At 37.7% G+C, this 21037-nt stretch overlaps 1 protein-coding gene and 1 long non-coding RNA gene across 2 annotated transcripts in view; both read left to right on the forward strand.

Moving 5' to 3' along the window:
- LOC144214459 (uncharacterized) overlaps nt 1-17425 on the forward strand; it is a 61612-nt gene extending 44187 nt beyond the window's left edge. The window contains exons 3-4 of the long non-coding RNA XR_013330234.1: nt 10223-10408; nt 17352-17425. This is a non-coding gene — a long non-coding RNA (uncharacterized LOC144214459). The remainder of the gene's footprint in view (nt 1-10222; nt 10409-17351) is intronic.
- Nucleotides 17426-20919: 3494 nt separating this feature from the next.
- Nucleotides 20920-21037, forward strand: part of csmd2 (CUB and Sushi multiple domains 2) — a 106772-nt gene continuing 106654 nt past the window's right edge. Inside the window, exon 1 of the mRNA XM_077743128.1 lies at nt 20920-21012. The gene's annotated coding sequence lies outside the window, so the exon portion shown is untranslated. The remainder of the gene's footprint in view (nt 21013-21037) is intronic.

The following is a 21037-nucleotide window of genomic DNA, read 5'->3' on the forward strand; positions in this document are numbered from 1 at the left end:
GATAAAATGAAGGGCCTGCGTTTGTGTGAGCGAAAGTGCCACAAGCAATCAGTGGAAACATTTCCCACACTCCCAAGCCACATCAATTGACCTTCCAAAGGACATGTGAATAATGATGACTGATATGCAACGTGGTAGCAAGATTACTCCTGTGGAACTGTGAGAACCAACAGGAAGAAACCAAAAAGTAATAAGCAGAACATAGATGAGCGATGGATGGCAGAATGGGAAAGATGATGTAAGATGCTGCCCATGCTCTGCCCGCCAGAGGGTTGTTCAGCATTTAAATATTTTAAAATATGTAATAAATATAGATTTGGTATCCACATATATCTATCTAGTGCAGGCAAACTACGGCCCGCGGGCCACATACAGTCCGTTAGGCTTTTTAATCCGGCCTGCCAACGTTGTCCAAATGTCCTTCACACGTAAGCCAGTGGCAGTAGCTCTGTCCACTCTTATTTGTTTTTTGTGTTTTACAGCCCCTCTTATCTTTTTTTAAATAACATTTTAATATTTCTTAATACATTCCTTTTGACTTGACTTTGTACTTTATACTTTTCACTTAAATGATGAGTGATGAGTATGTTAATACTTTAGTCCTTTTTTTCTGTTTATATTTCATATATACTGTTAACGGATGCACTTTTTTATATGTATCATATCTTGTGCTAACCTGGCCCATCTGTCATATTTTTAAAGTCAAAGTTTGCCCACCCCAGATCTTGCTAGTTATTGCTAAAACTCAGTGTGAGGGCAACGCGTGATAATGAATGTAAAGTTGGAAATGAACCCAACCAGGCCTGTAATGTGACATGATGAATTTTAGAAAGTAAAACACAGTTTCTACCTTTTGCAAGCATATGGCCAACAGGGCAGGTTGCATCATTCCTGAGTGCTACTTCTTGTCAAACAGCACAAACAGATGGACTTGATGCATTCCTCCAGTCACAGAATAGCTGAATCAAATTTTAATTTCAATTTTTTTTTCAAAGTACTTCATCTACTCCCCCAAAAAACTTTCAGGAATGACAGTGAGTATGAATTAGTCAGAAAATAGCATGACGCCTTCCTTGCATTAATTTTCTTTAAACTGAATAATCTACACTGTTGAAACCCAAAATCTGACTCTAAATGTTAATTATTTATTGTAAGGGGATAGAACCAGGAAACCAAAAAAAATGGATTTGCGTCACTTTTGAAAAGGAGTTTCTTTAAATATAAAGGATGTTGTGGGATATGTATAAAAGTTTGTAGATGTAGGCTGAATTATTTTGTCTCATATTCATCTTTTGATGTCAAACCTTGTTGTTTTTTCGTCTACGGGAAAGCGAATCATTTATACTGTCCTCGCATGTTTAAAGCGTGCCATAACTTCTGCTTTCAAGACAAGACAATTTTTGGGAATTGAGGTCATTGGGCAACTAACTGGATTTACGACAAAGCTCGAGAATGTGAAGCGATAAAACACCAAACTTGTACAACTTTGATAGGCTTGAATTTAAGAGCCATCCTGTCGTAAAAATACTTGTAACTCTGATTAAAATCCACAAGACCAAATGTGCATCAATCTAGGAATATCAGGCTCAATAAAGCACATTAAGCATCCCTTTTAACAAGTCGGACACATTTTATGCTATTGTTCTTTTTACAACAGCTTTTCTCATTGTTTTATAAGGAAATCACAGACTATTTTCTCACAAATTCCGCCAGCTCATTTCCTTTCAAAGAGTAGATACCAAGGTAAAACCACTTAAATATCTAGCCATTGATTATTATTTTTTTATGGAGTTGCGATTTTGCCATAGCTAAGCCCATGCTAGCAAATATATTCCTAAATAAATATGTATTTCCCTTGTAATAATTTAAATTGAATGGCAACTTTCCACTAAGCAAACCAGTTCCTCCTAAGCCAATGAAATCCCACCATTAAAGGGAATGTGAGAATCCTGCTGATTAGGGTAAACAAGCTAAAGGTGTTCATCATTTACTCAAACTGCCTGTGTACAAACCTACAAACACAAAGAAAGAAAGTTCTAAAGCACCCCCTCGCCTAGTTCAGACTCCCACTGGTCTAAATTTAGACGCCTTATAAAAATTGGGTCCCTGGTATCTCCCAGAGAAATACTCTGTCTGTAGTGTATACTGCAGCAAACAAATATCAATGCATTTTTGTACTTCAATTTTTCACAAGCTGAATGAAAACTATTTTATTTTTTTTCAAGGGACAGAACGGTCGCTCGGTCCCTTTTCTCTGCCACCGTGATGATTGCACATATTTGCCTCAGGCTTCAAACAATAAAAGGCCACACTAAAAGCTGCAGTTTTATCTCACAACACAACAGCACACGTTTTACACATTTTCAGAACCAGAGCTGGCATTCTGTTGTCTACAAATCGTTCGTTTCTCGAACCTGAACTACCAGAATATTTGACAGGATGTCCAAAAGCAGGACATGAAAAGCCAATGACATTTTTCCCTTAAAATATTATAATCTGGACCCCTAGATTCAAGTTCAAATGATCTTGAATGCCACATTTCTGTTAATGTTGTGCTGAGTTGATGTATTTCCATTATGAAGGTCAGGATTAAACAACAATTTTGCTAAACATTTTGTAAAAGAGGACTGGTGCAAGCATGCATTTTTTTTTTTTTAGCTCAGAAATTCATTCAGAACGCCAAGACAATTTTTGGACATTATTTTTAGACTTACAGTTTTGTCATAGTCGGTTAAACTCGATCAACATTTAGCATAAACGACATGTAAGAAAGCGAACAAGAGAAAAAAATAACATTTCCGCAGAAGAAAAGCTCATTTTTGTCAATTTAGTGTTGCCTTTCTTAGACATTTTTTGCCAAACAACAATTCACGCTTAAGATTTAAGCCTGACCGCCCACATCTTGTCGCAAAATGTTTCTCATCAAATGCATGAAAACCTGGCAAATGTGTCCACTAACAATCCGACAATGGCCTTTCTTTCTTCAACCGTCAGCCCCGTGGTTCTTGCACACATTTCGGCATTTCCCAGCAGTGCTTGATGTATATCTGGCCTTTTGATGTTGTCACTGCTTGTCCCGGAGCCCGAAGCCCAATTAGAACTAACAACCCGGCGGTTGGCCACCACGGCATCCGGTGGATTACTTTTCTCTCTTTTTTGTCCATGTTGTTTCAGCTTGGACTTTTCTTGCTGTACTTGGCGACCAAATTTCTCCCTCTTGTCTTCAATTTACCTTGTTTGGGCTTAATTCTAACACATCTTATTACCTTTATTAGCACATAAGAAAATATTTCCATTCCAATTTTAATCAAATCTGCTACACCTCCAGAGCAAAATATTACAATGACTTCATTCTAGCTACAATCTGCTTAATGAGAAAACACATACACCTTTCTAATTTTACCATTATTGTTGTTACTATGCTAGATTAATATTTCTAGACGGATGGCATTTCATTATAATTGAAGACATGTGGGTGTCATCCAATGTTCCCTCTAATTTTTCACGTACAACATGCTGTAAAACACAAAAAATATAAGTGTACAGATCTACTGCCACTGGCTGCCGTGTATATGGCACCATTATGGGCAAAGGGGTAAAAAAAAAAAAAACTAAAACATAAATAAATAAATACAAGTTTGGATTTCATTTACTGCGAGCCATATGATTGTTGCTGCGCAGAGAAGACGAGAATAATGCACAATTGCGCACATGTGGAGCTTAGAGAGAACATTGGTGTCCTCATTAGTTCGGCACAAATAACTGTTTGTATTGCATTTTGCAATTAAAGCCCAAAATGTGCCATTCCTAACAATAAAATACATTTTTTTTAGCTTAAGGCACAATACTAGTGCTACATTTACATTTAAGGACACTAAACACATTGAGGAATTCACAACTTTTGTAAGTTTTAATCAATAAGGTGGTTGACTTTTATATTGTATACATTTGATAGGCTTGGTGGGTCACATCTCAGCCCACCCATGTCAAAACGGGGATACAGTAAATGGCAATTTTGCAAATATTGCTTATTTGGCGGATTCTCTCCGGGAGAGGCCGACTCATACAGAGCATCAGGTCTTCTTCTGGCCAGTTCCAATCTGCTAACTGCACCTCAGTGTTCAATAATGCATGAGAACTGGCGACCTACGTGACTCTTAAGGGCTGCAATGCTGCTGTATTTGGGGGGGGAAAAATCAGTTGTACCATCACTTGAATGTGGAGGGAGAAGGTCAACGTACATGGCAGCCAACATGCAAATGGAGATATGTGCAGTCGATTACGTGAAGGTGTGTCGGAGATAGACAGACGGCGCCGATAGTAGGCATGCTGTGTCTTAAGTGGGAGTCCCATTTAGGTTGCTCTTAAAGTGCTAAATAAATAACACAGAGTTGAGTTAAATTTAGTTGGGGAGAAAACCACAAATGAAGTTGCAAATATATATTTAACTATGCAATGTACTGTACAGCAAAAAGATCGTAAAGGAAGAGTCTACAACCGCTTTTAAGAAATTGCCCGTATGCTGCCTATAAACAGAGTTGTCACCAATCTTTCATTTTTAATGGATTTTGGAATACGTTCACATGGCTGTTTAGTATTTGGCTAACCTACCTAAGATTTGTGACACTATGTGACTGAATTCTTAATTGATAGATACCCTTGAACAAAGTTTTGTGTAGTTTTTTTGCACATTTTTGGATGTTTTTCTTGCACATGTTTTTACATAAAGAAAACAAGACTTTGTTTAGCGGTCTATTGTTAGAAGACACTTTTTTTAGTGTTTGAAAATGAAGACAATCAGTGTTTTTAGTGTTCTGAGTCACAGGACGACTCCATTTTGGATTGTGTTATCTGTTTTTACCTTTTTTTGCAGTTAAAATCGGACTAATAAGTAATGATTTTTAATTTTTGGGGCTTTTCCTTTTGTGTGGCACATTTGGTTGTAGTTTCAACATGTGTGACCCAATTTTATCAATTTGTGTCCTTCATTGTTTGTCTCCCTTGTTTTAGTAACATTTATAGCAGAGTGTTTTATTCAAGAGTACTTCCATTTTGTTTTCCGGCCACAAAGGAAATCATGCATTATTTATGATTCCCATTTTTATCATCATTGCTTTGTTTACCACCATTTTTTATACCTTTAATGGAAAATATAAGAAAATCACTTCTGTTCTGTACATTGATATTTTCGGCTCCAGCACCCTCATAACCCTTGTGAGGATAACCTTCTTTCCTGGGTTTTGAATAACGTAGTAAAAACAGCGTTAATCTAGTATTAGCAATTTGATCATGTATTCATTTCATTATCGATTGCTACTCGGCACTTGAGTCCTTTTATTAAGTAAGCATTTGTCTTGAGACTTGATTAAAAGAAAACACATGAAGTGCCACAAGCTTGTAAATGTCAGCTAAGTGCAATTATTTGGGGGGCCATCTCTCCACTAGGGACTAGATATTGCACCTGTACAGACCTGTGTTGTCAGATGCTGTGTGATTTGTCTAATTTCCCAAGATGTCAAACCCAAAGCTCCAAAGAGGATGCTTTCCGTTACCTGTTGGCATGGCAACTGTCAATGCTATCGTTTAATTGTCCAACAAAAATGATACAATGACATACTTTCCTTTTGTCATCCACATTATTCCATACAGAAAGTATTCCTTTTGTCATCCAAATGATAGAAAAATATTTCCTAGGTAATAGCATGCATTTATTTTGACGGGGTGTTGCTATCACAGTTATGTTCTAACATGAGAATGCGTGGCTTTTTCAAAGTGAACGCACAATATTCCATATGATCCTCAAACGCATTAAAATCATGTATAACCATACCGTCTTGCCTCATTTGCACAACCTCCCTTTTTGTTTCACGACTCGTTGGCGTCGTGACGCTTTGAAATCCGGAGGTGAGCGATGGGGCGGAGGGTGGGGGGGAAGTTTTTTTATGCTTTTGATGCCGTCGCTAAACTTCAAAGCTTGCATGTAATCGACCTTGAAGTAATTAGGTGCTGAATGCTTGAGCCCGACATCCCTTTTTTTTTTTTTTTTACATTACCAGGTCCAATCGCTTAACATGTAGGTTGGAAACCCGCTGTGTTATTTTTTACATGTTCACGTAGACATGGACGCCACAGTGAAGTCCAAACAAACATGGTATTGATCTCCATTTAATTCAAAGGTGCAGGAATATGCCCAAAGGACAAATATATACATACAGTGGTGACTTACGCTATGGAATCGGCACATAATGTACGGAATTGTGCGGACACGATGGTCTGAAAGTGCAGCGCCTATTGAAGTAACTTCACTGTCACTAATGAACCCCCGGGCAGCCCGGCACTGCAGTATTGTATGGATTGATGTGCATAAAGAGAAGTTATAGCTAACGGAGAGGTTTCTGCATGTGCGCTTGTTTCTGCGTGAGGTCCAATCATCTGGTGTGGCCTCTGGGTGGGAGCTAAGGAGGCTGCGAGATGGCGATAGCGTTGGCCTCTGTTGTGCTCCAGTTAATCTAGTGAACTGCGAGCCGCACGCTGAGGTCAAGGAGAGGTTGTGTCCTCTCGGAGAGCTCTGCACAACAATCCAAATCGCTCCTGAGCTTTGTGCCCTCGTTCCTTCGCTCTTCTTCAGACTCTGGAAAGTGGTGAAAAAGAAAAAAATGTTGGCTTGTTAAGGTTTACAGGAGTTCGATCCGAAGTATAACAACCAGAAATATATTGTAGTTTTTCCCAGATACACTACTTTTAGTCCGCAACTTTGAGCTAAACTTACATTGTTCCTCTTTATTGTACATAGTTGATTGACTTTACTTGAGTTTTGCTATGTTTACCTCTTTTGTTGCTACTGTATTCACCTTTTCTTTCGGATGTAATTGTATGTCGCCTGATAAATGATCGATTCCATTGCGGTGATGGCAGAAAAGAACCATGCTCTGTCTGTTGATTTCATCCATCAAAAAGTGTTGTTGAAATGATGATAAATCACCACAGTGTTTAAACAATGACCCTTTTCAAGTCAAAGTAATTTAATTCCATTTTCTTAGGACATTTAATTACCCAGATGAATGAATTGACGTTTCAAATGAGGTCAAATGTGGATGACATTTAATTCACTCTGTGATTAAGATTCTTTTTTTTTTATCCTTCACACGTGTTGAAAGAAGAAACATCTGACGTGAGGGTGTAATCAGTCAGATTAACACACGTCGGCTGTTCTTTACTGCATGTGCTGATCCTCTTCTTATTGTAACATCTATAATTAATCCAATGGTGTCTTTAGATTTCACAATAATCCTCATTGATAATATTGTTAGCTTAAGTACACCCCCAAATAATCCACAATATCACACTGTCTAATATTTGGACAATGTATTTTTCTTAAAATCTTCACCATTGCGTGATGCAATGTCCATATGGCAAGAACACCTGTCATTCTAAATCATCCCTGACCTGAAGAAAAAGCAGACAAATGAGTCTTGACTGAAGTGTAGGCCCAAACATGCGCACATGGCGAAGGAAAGACACTATGTCAAAACTGCTTGTTTGTGTCAAGACACATTAAGATGTTAGTTAGCGCACTGGGCCTGTTCCTGTTGTCTAGTAAGCTAAAATTATACCCAACAGCTGTGTGTACTGTAAATGCGTGGCAGGCCAAGAACAGTCTTCTTAAGTCAAAGTGACACGTAGAATGTCGCTACTCCCGGTTATCGCAACGGAACATCGGCGCCTGTTGCTCACGGGGATTTATATGATTGGCACCATAGCAATATTGGCGGTCCTTTTTTCAATTTCGCCACAACAATACATCCTTCACCGTAACTGGACGTTTGGTCACCTGTCTTTTGGTTGCCTGTCTATTGGTCGCCTGTCTATTGGTCGCCAGTCTTGTGGGCGCCGGTCTTTTAGTTGCCAGTCTTTTAATATGTAAGTACTGTTTAATATCTAAGTACTGTCGAAACCAGCTCTCAAAAGTATATTCATGATAGATAGTTTAATATCTAATTACTGTTTAATATCTAAGTACTGTTTAATATCTAAGTACTGTTTAATATCTAAGTACTGTCGAAACCAGCTCTCAAAAGTATATTCATGATAGATAGTTTAATATCTAATTACTGTTTAATATCTAAGTACTGTTTAATATCTAAGTACTGTTTAATATCTAAGTACTGTTTAATATCTAAGTACTGTTTAATATCTAAGTACTGTTTTATATCTAAGTACTGTTTAATATCTAAGTACTGTTTAATATCTCAGTACTGTTTAATATCTAAGTACTGTTTAATATCTAAGTACTGTTTAATATCTCAGTACTGTTTAATATCTAAGTACTGTTTCATATCTAAGTACTGTTTCATATCTAAGTACTGTTGAAACCAGCTCTCAAAATCATATTGATGAAATATATAAATATCTACCGTTTTTACATTGTTATTTACATAATATACATATAATGTGCATCCGCTTGCAGGTAGGTTTATATGCAACTTGAGATAAAACATTAACATGCAAATGCATACATTCACTTGCACTCTAATTACAAACTGATCGCTGCTAGCTGTTTACATGTTCAAAGCTTTTGTGTTTTTTGTCGTTTAAGGGATGCCAGATGATAAAGGTGGCATTTGGTTTTGAGTGCTTTGTTTATTCAGTGTTTGATGAGCGGCTACAGATAATGGAGATGATATCATCATTACTTAAATTAGGCAATCTAACTAATCTTTGCTACTTGGGAAAATATGTACTTGCTAAGTATGTTAATATACACCAATGGGGGCGAGCGGAGATTGCTTCAGTGGGGAAAAAGAGGAAAAAAACCTTGCAATTTTGTGGAAATGGCTTTGGAGTCTCTGTGATATACTGGCTTGTGTCTCCTAAAAATGGAAGATTTATGATTCACACGCGGAGAAAAATAATAAGGCTTCAAGAGAGGAATGAGATGGTGCTTTAGCAATCCGATTTTTCGCTCACGTTATTGACAAGAGGAAATTACTTGTTAAATTCTATTGAGTTTTACGAAGCAGATAATGTAGAAACTGTGCTGGGATATTAATAAAAATGGAGGAATTTCACTCTTGATAAGCCAAACCAGCACTTGTTTTACATTAAAATATCCAAAAGTGAGTCATGAATATAGATATCTTCAGTAAAATATATTGATTACAAGGCAATTATTGCAAAATACTTTGATGCTAGCTGAGTGTGCATGACTGGAATTGCAAATGATCCTTCACACAAATATTATCGACTTTTTACTTCACTTTCCATCAGTTTTACTGTCAACATTGCACATCCATAAATGCTATTTTCTGCACGTCTTAATCACTTTTAACATACCACATTCACATATAAATTATACAGTCTTTCAACACCCTCAAAGCCCCATATTTTTTTTCTTTTTTTAAACTAATGATCAGCCATAATGAGTTGTTCCTGCGCAGTGGGTAACTAGGAAAAAAGAAAATACACAAATAGTGAAGGAAAAGTGGCAAAAAATAGGGCTGTTTTATGGGTAGAGAAGTGTGACGGGATATCGCCACACAAAATTATTATTATCACAACTTGTATTGAAATTCTGAAGCCGCCGAGAATAAAAGCAGTCACAAATTCATTTTATATTATAGACATTTCCTAGGAATTTAAAGGTTTTTCATCCGTGCCAATGTGTTTTGCGTCTTAGCTAGTGAAGCTCCATTGTTACCTTAATCCTGTTTTCATTTTTTTTCCCTCCATCTCTGATACATCATCAACCTCTACACCAGGGCTAGGGAATATATGGCTCGGGAGACACATGTGGCTCTTTTGATGAGTGTATCTGGCTCTTTTCTAACCTCTGAACTAAAATATGGAAATCACTGGTGACAGAACTGATATATTACATCTAGAACTGCTTTATTCTTCATTATTTTTTTGCAGTAGACTCTTCTGGAATGCATTCTCTCATAGATTGGCAACAACATAAGAATATTTTTAAAAATATTCATTTTTTTCCACTTTATGTGGTGAAATTACAAAAAAAAAATTGAAAATTCACTCATTTACATGTATATATTTTGACTTTTAATTTCATTGTATGCCTCTCAAGGAATAATGTTTGTAAATATGAATTGTTTGTTGCTCTCTACGCCCTAATTTTATCATCCCCAATCCAAGTCCGATTTTTTTTATCCTCTCCTAATTTCTTTGCTTTCCCCTTCCATTTATTTTTCCCCTCTGCCCTCATTAGAATAATATCTGCGTTCTGTTGCAAGAGGATCGCCGGGAACATTTAACCAGTGACCTGCAGCCATTAATAAAGCTGACCTGCTGAGACAAACTCTGTCCTTGACCAGATCTCAGCATCCTGCATGGCACATAGCAAATAGAGAGCAGACGGAGATGAGCTTTAACGATTTGCGTGTTGTGCGTGAAGGTGAGTCTTTAAAAAAAATATATATAATACATCTTATATTCGGTAACATAACCACACACCCATCCACACACACACGTATAAGCAGACGCGTGCTCAATAGAAGTCACAGGCCACCAGCGTTGCATTAGTGAGCTGACAAAGCTCATTTAGGTCTCCTGGGGATGAAAAGACTACAGAGCCCCATCCCACTGGGCTTCATGAAACGTTGTGACAACGCAGAGTGATCCACTTAAGAGGTGCATAGTGGCCCTCGGGGGGCGTTAACCCTCTTTGGTCATTCTCGTAGCCATTGTAAATGTGTGCGAATGTGTAAACACTACCTCACAACGGGCCTTCATCGCTCCTCTAGGCTTGTGGTATATAGAATACACAGAACAAATGCTGAGCTTGAAGCGTAGCAACTGAGTGTACAGTATTATGACTGAATTCGATAATGATCTTGACATTTTACGACAGTAAATAACTAACATTGGGAATCGACTTCACAACATCTATTTTATATAATAATGACTTTGGAAACAAGCCTCTTGGATGACTTACCTTAAACAGTGATGTGTTTACTAAATTCAGGAGTTTGTTCCAAATGAATCACCTCATGGCTCATCAAATTCAGGTTATGTGTTTGCAGTCAAACATGTAAATATTGCCTCTAAACCACAACAAGGTAGTCAGCTTCCCAAATCGTGAATGCATGAAAATATTGTGAAAATATACTATTATTGCAGAATTCACACTGTGTGTAAACATTCTATGGTGGGTTGCCAAAGATAAACATGTACAGTACTATATTCACTGCCTGCATGGTGTAAACCAACTAAAATCCTCAACTGTCACCTCATTGTTACGATGATGCTACAGTCCTGTCAAAATGGTTTGCAAACTCAAGCAGCTATTTTCAGTCTGGCTTTTGAAGGCAGATGACGGCACATAAGGGCTGTACCCAACCAATCATTTCATTATTTATTCACAGTCTCAGTCCATCTAAACCAGCTCTAACATTTGTAATATTCAGCGCTTCATAGTGGCGAGGAGTTGGGATTTGCTATATTTGATATTAAAAATGCATGCGTAAAAAGAAATGCGTCATAAATATGATGAAACCTGACCAAATTGGATATAATATAGCCGAAAGGTCTTGTTAAACATATAAACAGAACCCCAGCCCTGATTCCAACCTCTTCAGAGTACATTATATGTCCCTATATTGTATAATAATTGCCTTTGTAGCTTTAGTCACTGAGTATTTACCGAGAAGACTATTCAAATGGTTATTACATAGATTCTTGGCACTGCTTTTCGCTTAGCCTCCATCTAGATTCACAAGCTTTCAACCCCCTCACTTTATCCTCTCCGATTTATCTGCTCAGTGCAATCTCTGCTCTATGTCTTTTTCTTTCCACACCCTATATGCAAACCGCCATACCCGTATGGCTGCATGCATATTGAGTATTTGTGTGTGGGTGATATGCTGCAAATGTAGAAAACATTTGAACTGACTTATGTCTTAAAAGGAAATATTTATTATTGGACACTGATGCTGCATGTCAAGAATAAATATGTTTTTATATATAGCTTTTCTATGTATCAGGCGGAATTAGATCAGGTGTAGTATTATTTTCTTGTTTAAAAATATGTATATTGGATAGAAATTGACAAACATAATTAGTTTAGATATATTATGTGAAGTATGTAATCAGCAATTATGTTAAGCCTGATAAAATACACACTTAAATGAGGTATTTAATTTCATATAGCATTAAAAACCCAAAGTGGCAGAACCCCCTCAATGTGCAAAACCTGAGGAAATTGAAACATTTTTTCAAACACTTTCTTAAATTATAGCGTATAAAGTTCAATTTTTTTTAAGTTGAAAAAAATACAGCAATAATGAGCATGCATGAACTTTATATCACTCATCATATTGTGCCTGAAGTCACTGTGACAACAAACATCCCAAATTAAGCCAAGAAAATTAGCACTAAATGAGCCACTTTATCCACTCCGAGTACATATACATGTATCCAACTAACCAGAACCCCCATAATGTTGTAATCTATAATCAATCATAACTTCCATTTAGTTGAAAGGCCATAAATGATGGATTTGAATTATGCAGATGTCTTGACAAAAGGGCAGGAATTACAGTCCCGTCTCCCTGCGAATGTAAGATGCCATTCAAACTCCAAACCTCAACTTACTTTCTGTGTATGTGGAAAAAGAAATGATTTTGCTGGGGAGAAATGCCCATTTGGAGGGTGTGACGTCCCTTTTGTGCTTCAAAATGTCACCAAGAACATAATTAAATGCCAACTTTTAAGAGGCTATTTCTAGGTACTTGAGTTTCAGCCACATGTACACTAACAACAAAAAAAAAAACTCATTTTTTTCCGTAACATATCTTTTAATACTAAAATTGTTACATACATCTGGTCATTTAATTGTTAAATATATTGATATTGTCTAACCAGCGCGCTGAGATTTTTTTTCCCTCAAAAAATGCGTTACAATTACCAACTTGTACCGAATGTCGTCTCAGCTGCTTGATTACTTTAGCGCTCAACCACTTTACTATTTAGACATTTTCAACATGCATCATTTAGGTAATTGATTAACTCATAACACGTAATTATTTGTCTACACACAATCAGCAAAATAGAGTGAACATTTCCTTCCAAGCTGGATACATTAGAGTGCCTTTTGCAAATGAGCCTAATGACAAGGCATTATACCATTAAACAAACGCCATCTCTCAAAAGGCCTTTTAGCTTGACTCAAATGTGACATTTTTGACTCCCTGTTAGTCTGGCAGCTTCAGACCGCGACTAAAAACCAAGGAAGGCGTGACCCCATAAGAGTAAAAACGCCAAGCAGATTGAATCTCACACATCATTGTCTCTGCCACAACCACGTCGTCATTTGTTAATTGAGCGTGAAGCAACACATCCCAGGTGATCACAAGCATCCTGGGCCCAAATTAGTCGGAATTTGACGTGTGCCTTAACCGTGTTCTCCTCCACATTCACCTTGTCGCATCATTGTCATGGCACAAGGGGAGTTCCCATCAATGAATAAGCCTCATGGTGCCAAGCTTCCGGTGGTTTATCTGCTCTATTGAGCCATCAGGAGGTCTTGAAGCTCAGGCGGTCAGCATTATGGATACTTCTAGATCTTTTTATTTACGAAATGCCACATATTTGACGCAAAAGTGACTATTTAACAGCGTGACCGGACTTTTGGTCGCTGGTCTTTTGGTCGCTGGTCTTTTGGTCGCCGGTCTTTTGGTCGCCAGTCTTTTGGTCGCCAGTCTTTTGGTCGCCAGTCTTTTGGTCGCCGGTCAAATGTACTTAGATATTAAACAGTACTTTGATATTAAAGTCTCTCATTGATAATAAACTCTCTCATGAATACAATTTTGCTAGCTGGTTTCAACAGTAAACTCTTTGTCGACATTTGACTGGCGACCAAAAGACCGTTGACCAAAATACCAGCTACCAAACGTCCAAGCACCATTTAACAGGGACTGTCATCGAACTATATCCCCTCAAGCACCATGCCTCATCAAGGCATGTTTCCTATTTTTCATTTTCATCCTAAAAAGCCATTTATTGCATCCAATATCATTTTTTTTTCTAATGATGACTCATGATATCCACACTATTCTCAGTTCTAACCCAACATCCCCACCTGACTCTTCCTTTGCCACATTAATAAAACGTGGAAAAAAAGACATCCCCTAGCAGTCCAAGCTTTTCTAATTTCAAACAGATTACGTTTAAATGCCCGAGCTAGCATGCGCTAAAGCCCCTATTGGATCAATGACCTCTGAGCCTCCATAATCTCTGGCATCGATCGTTCACCTCATTGATCATTACGCCAGCATTAACTAATCAAACACAACTGCAGTAAACAAACAGCAAATAGAGACATACGCAGAAGTTTGCTCCCTCAGGAAACCTCCCAAAATGATGTGAAGAAAAATATAGAAACTGAAATCCTCTTTGGAAGAGAATATCAAATCATAAGATTGCTTAATATTTCACTGACTTGATGAAATATGCATTGTAGCCCAGAATGGAGAAGGGTGGAAAAATGCAATGATTTGGATGCATTATGTATGAGAATAGTCCACTGGCAAAAAAAGAGTGAAATAAAAGACACTGCATTTTTGAATAATCACTATTTCACTATCACTGCAGCATATTGAGATGCCATTGTGATTCCGCATCATTCCAGTTCAAACAGGCTTTTTTTAATGTCATTAATTTGATATTCAAGCCAATTAAATGCTCAAAAGTGGTTCACATAATATGCAAATATCTAAAGAGAGATAAAGCAACTTCATATCTTACTCTTCTTTTACCCAATGCGTTGGTATTGCAATATTTGCAGGTATTGAATTTGGGAAATATGTTTATCAAATTTGTTTGTCATTACTTAGGGAGGGAAGAATAATTGTCAGGGTGGATTCGGCTTCCAGCCCAGAGTCCAGTTACACGCAACCCTAAATGAGGAAAAGCTGTCGTAATGAAAAATAGATAATGGGCTAATGGATTTAATTTGTTTTTCTCCCCATAGTTGATCAAGGAAATGTATTCCTAGGCACGTTCCTTGATGAATATGTGGTTATTGATGGTTCCCTTAAATGACTTTTACTCTTTGTTTTAATGCAATATGACCTGTGATGATTATTTACAACAGTAACACACTTAGTAAACAAAAAGTACTACATTAACTTGTACTAATAATATTTTGGTAGTCCATTAAAAACCCTTTACATGATTTTTTTTTGTAATACACACATGTACATGTGGAGTTTGAGCTACAGTTATTTCAATTGTACAAACACTGTACTTTTCATTTGTGTGACCAAACTATATTGTGAAAAAAAAAACAATCTGCTACATTACACAACACTACATAACAAACCGTGTCTTAAAAATCTGAAAATAATCAACTATACCATATTAAGCCATTCCAGAATATCCAATGAAATTATCAATGGGATTACATGTTAAAAATATGAATGTATCAAACAGAATCAGTTTTCCCTCTAGTACTGTTCAAATATGGCAGCCGGGTTATGATCTTCTATTAATGGTATACATTTATTCTACGGTTGAAACATGCATTTCAATTCAAATCCATAATGCATACATTGGAAGTCCTTGTACGACCAGTACAGTAATAATTATTGCAACAACAACAAAAAACAGTAATACATAGGCCTCAGCCAAGCATTTATATTGTGGCTTTGTGTCGCCTGAACGATTGTAATTGGATGTAGCAGGACTGTCCTTGAGCAAGGCCCTCTTCCGGGACAGGTTTCCTTTCTAAGTACTACACTGCTCAATGTTTTACAAGGGGGGGCTTTTCACCATCTCATTTCAACTCATTCTCCCACAGGACTTTGGGAATAAACTTGTCTTGTTGTTGCTTCCCGCTGTTGGACAGTTAAGGTGATCTTTCCACACATCCACCCTCTCCTTAAAAAAACACAAAAGAAAACTCTATTGAAACATTATTTAAACTTCAACTGCCCCTATTACATTTGACTGAATATGAGATTTACAATAGGCTCCTCACATTAAGAAATACACTCAAATGGCTGAATTTGATAACATAATAAGGGCCAATATGCCAATCTAAAAATGAGCGATAACATATTTTTACCCCAAAAAAAAAAAAAAAAACATGCCAAACTACTGCTTCTGAAGGGAATGACTTGTGATTCATCTTGCTTTCCTCATGCTGTCTCTCTTCGACTGATGTTTTTTGGCGGGGATACATTGGTGTGTGTGTGTGTGTGTGTGTGTGTGACATTAGCGGTTCTGGGATGTGCTTCATTGACATTCATGTATGCATTTGATGTCACACACTCTAAAAGTTCAAGTTTCTTGAGGGGGGTAAAAAAGAAGAGAAAATGTTCAGGAAACCAGGGGTTGCCAGATTATTGATTGATTATCCTCACCAATGCCAATTTGCTTTGTAGTGTTATCCTGCAGTTGCTTGTGCACATGTCTGTGGGAGTGATTAGCTATGTGTACACTCTTGTGAGTCGATGCCGGAGGTGTGTGTGTGTAACAGTGTGTGTACCAGTGTGTGTGTGTGTGTGTGTGGGTGACAGAGGGAGGAATCACTCATAAATAACTGTGTGTGTGTGTGCAAGACTGTGTTGCATCGCTGAGATTCAAATAAAAAATAATAAGGTAAGGATTACGTTTGGATGACAGAAAAATATTAGCCTGGCACTGATGCGCCTTTTACACTGTCACTTTTATCGTTGACAAAAAGATAGTAGTCCCTTGTTTGCACTTACATTCAAAACAAGATAACAGCCATATTGTTTTTGGGCGCTTGATACCAAGGCTCTTTTCAACTATGGAGAGTCATTGGGTTTCAATATTTCCTGGACCTATGACGTTTCCTCTTTGCGTGCTTGTTTTCTTTTCGTCCTAACAGTCCTTGACTTGCCTTTTGTTTAACCATCCTTTTTTTTTTTTTGTAATTTAGCCCCGAAGAAGAAAAGCTGTGTCTCAAAAAAAAGGAATTACCATAGAGACAAAGTTTTATATAATAGAAAAGATGCTAAGTTAAAATGTGCAAAAATGTCTTGACACAGACCTTACGTCGCCAAAAGCTAAAGTCCATAAAACAGGTTCACAAAATGTCAAAATAAGGGCTGTAATGAGACAAATTAGGTTGTGAGTGTGCTTTAAGTAACTATGTTGAGGTTTTGGGGGGGGTCTATAAATGGATTTGGGGTCTGGCTGGACTGAGAGAGAGAGTGGGAGGATGTTTTCGGTTTTGTTTTTTTTGGCATCTTAGTAGCCATCTTCCGTGCTTTTCAGTTTCAAATAAACCATTGAAAACCACAAAAATCCATGTACTTGTATTGTGGTAGTTTGGCACTACATCAAATTGAAATGTATTTTATGTTTTGCAGGTAACCCCATGTGACCGAAACACTTCTAAAAGGCACCGGTGAAAGATGGCAAATGGAAAAAAGGTCAGTAGGTTTCAGGAAGCGGTGAAAGAAAAGAGATTGAAAAGCGTCTGATGGTTGTAAAACGGCTCGTCGCCAAACACCTGCACCTTTTATTCCTGGTTCCTTTCCCAAAGTGGCGCTGCTGATCCAGAAAAGGCTGCTGCATTCACCTCGCACCTGAACACAGATTGGGCCGCTGTAAATTGACACGAAGAGACGCCCCCGCTTTTGTGGTGAAGTTCCAATCATCATCAACTATTTCTCCTCTGAACTTTGCCCGGTAGAGCTTGCACAATGGCAGCAGAGAAATAATGGCTGCAAACCATGAATTTGCCGTCCTTTCAGGAACGACATGCATCAAAATGTCATTTTTCAACCACTATTTTTGTGACATCTTTAGATCATCCTCACAATTTTCCCCTATACGCTATAACAGTGCTCGGACATTTGGTTGCCGGACCTTTGGTCGACAGTCTTTTGTTCGCCGGTCAAATGGTGACAGAGAGTTTAAAATTATACTCATGAGAGAGACTTTAATATCTAAGAGCGAGACTTTAATATCTAAGAGAGAGGCTTTAATATCTAAGAGCGAGACTTTAATATCTAAGAGCGAGACTTTAATATCTAAGAGAGATACTTTAATAGCTAAGTACTGTTTAATATCTAAGTACTGTTTAATATCTAAGTACTGTTTAATATCTAAGTACTGTTTAATATCTAAGTACTGTTTAATATCTAAGTACTGTTTAATATCTAAGTACTGTTTAATATCTAAGTACTGTTTAATATCTAAGTACTGTTTAATATCTAAGTACTGTTTAATATCTAAGTACTGTTTAATATCTAAGTACTGTTTAATATCTAAGTACTGTTTAATATCTAAGTACTGTTGAAAACATTAGATATTTAGATGATAAACTATCTTACATGAACATAATTTTGAGAGCTGGTTTCAACAGTACTTGGATATTAAACAGTACTTGGATATTAAACAGTGCTTGGATATTAAACAGTACATGGATATTAAAGCTTTCAAAAGCTTTCTCCTCTTTGGAAGACATTAAATTCCACAACACTAGAAAAAATAACTGCATTTCATAACTCATGTTCTTTCTGGTTTGGGGAGAACTTTATGCAGTTTTGGCAGTAAAATAACTCATTTCAGTCATCGGTCCTGAGGCCCAAAGATAGAACAAAAAAGTTTGGCTAGAAATACAAAGTACTTTCTTGAAATCATTTAGCAGAAGTACAAAATCTTGCCCAAAAATACGCACAGATACTACTAACCAGAAAAAAATTCTCATTCATTGTAAATGCAGGCGACTAAATATTCTCCCCTGCCGCTTGTCTTTCTTCTTTTCTGAGGAACATCCCGTTCCTTCACCATAGGACCACATTCTGCTCAATAATGAGTCTTCTCTCCCTCCCATAAAATGCATTGGGATTTCCCTTCTTCTGACTAATGCTGCCGGACACGGAGATCTCTCTCAGTAGACCATGTCTCCTTCTCCAACACGTGACCACAGAAATGTCAGCGAAAGCCTGCCGCACGCTCCCAAAAATGAGATTCTGGTACTATCTCCCATCACACCGTCTCTCTTTGCATGTGAGCACTTGCTTCAAGCACGTTTAATGGCATCTGGGACAAGAGGTGCCGTGCAGCAGTCTTACGTAAGGTACTACGTGTAACAGAGTAGCCATTTAAAGGGAACATAGTAACTCTGGACACGGATGTAGTAAGAAAAGTGCAAATATACTGCTTTAAAACATTATTAGGTTTTGAAAAACTACTCTGGGAATGTGGAAAACCAACAATTAAGTACAAGACGAAGGGAATGCAATGATAGGGAACAAGCGTGTGCCCTGAGTGGGACGGGATATGAACAACAGTCCCTCATTGTGCTTGTCTTATGAGGGGAATCCATCAAGAGTGACACTGGAACAAATAACATTGCTACAGTACATGTGAGACTCAAATTTAGCGTGTTTTCTCCTTCTAAAAATAGGTATGTCCTCATACTCGTGCACCATCTGGGCTCTTGCTAAATTAATTGTCACATAGTGCAACTGGCTTTAAAATTAATGATGAGGTAAATGCGGTTTCGAGTGGATTTGTGACAATGATTTGGATTTAGGTCTTTTGCACTAAAGCATATGACATGTGTTTAACCTGCGAGTATGTAAATATGGTATTTTCTGAACAAATCAGCCCTAGATTAGAGTTAGGGTTAGATTAGATTAGGGTATTCTTATATCCAATGTAAAGTTTCTTACAAATCTTGTAATACAGTTCATTTAGTAAGGTGGATACTAAGGGAAGAAGATATGAAATAAGGGATTTTATGCATTCAGGTGATTGAACATTGAGTAAATCCAGGTGGTGCAGGAGAAAGGTAAAATTAGGTATTTTTCCTCAAGGGATGGAATATCATAAATCAATGCTTCAGCAATTTAAAAGACAAGCAGATGTCGATAAAGTGTCGTTTTCAGGTATTCCTTCGTAAATTTTATTGATGATTATAAAGAATATATTCCAATGAAGAAATAACTTTAATAAAATCAGGGTTTAACTGCATGACAGCCCCTAAAACAGTCATATTTTCAAGAAAATCCATTCACCAACAACCCAAAATGCCAACTGGCATCTTGTCACACAAGTGTTGTATGTATTGCACTTGTGCCGTGTCTCTTGCTGCTATTTAAACAATCCTTTCTATCACAAATCCAAATTACACTTGATCCAAAACGTGCGGCCGGCAAACGCCAAAATCTTCAACAGTTGGCGACATTCTGTTGACTCGCCACTAACACACAAAAACTAATTCCCTCAAACAGATTATGATCATTTGTACTGTAAAACTCTCTCAGCTTCTCTCCAAAAAAAAATGTAACAGCTGTTATTTTGTTTCTAATATACAATTTGACATCTTCCCATGACTATGCGTCGGTTCAAACATAGTTTTGTCTTGGACTGCCTGATGCGATGCAGTGAGTCATCCACAAAGTAATTGTATGCAGTTGCAGTTTATCACCCTCTTTAATAAATATCGCATCAAAATGTTAGCAGTTGTCAAATAGTGACAGCAGCAGCTGTCGTGGATGGAGTTGACCGTGTCCATTCCCTGGTGGATTGGGGGGGGTTCCTTCAATATCAAAGAATGACACACACACACTACTACACACGTCAACGTGGAGTCATTCGCCACCTGCTAGAGGCCGAATCAACCTATGTAGCCTAGCAACAGCTCATAGAGCGGCTTTATTAGCACTGCGAAAAAGATGAATGTCAATAGGATGATACCCGCTCGGCCTGTCGTCTCCGCCATTTATTCATTTACACCAGCAGACGGGCTCAGATCGCAAAGTCCAATTTCGGCAAAATGTCCCCTCAAACATGCTTGCTTTGTGACAGCTTTGAATTTGTAACAGCCCATCGATCAGAATGCTTACGCCAAAACAGTCTGGCTGCTATTTTTTCCTTTTCTGCCAACGATTTCCTTTTTTTTTCAGGTCAATTTGTTAGCCCGGGGAGAACATGCAAACTCGACAGAGTGAAAAACAGACCTGGGATCGAACCCTCGACCCGAGAACTGTCAGGCTGATGGGGTAACCACTCAATGTATGACAATCAATCAAATGTTTCT

The sequence above is a fragment of the Stigmatopora nigra genome, chromosome 21 (assembly GCF_051989575.1).
Source record: "Stigmatopora nigra isolate UIUO_SnigA chromosome 21, RoL_Snig_1.1, whole genome shotgun sequence".
In the NCBI taxonomy this organism is placed as follows: Eukaryota; Metazoa; Chordata; class Actinopteri; order Syngnathiformes; family Syngnathidae; genus Stigmatopora; species Stigmatopora nigra.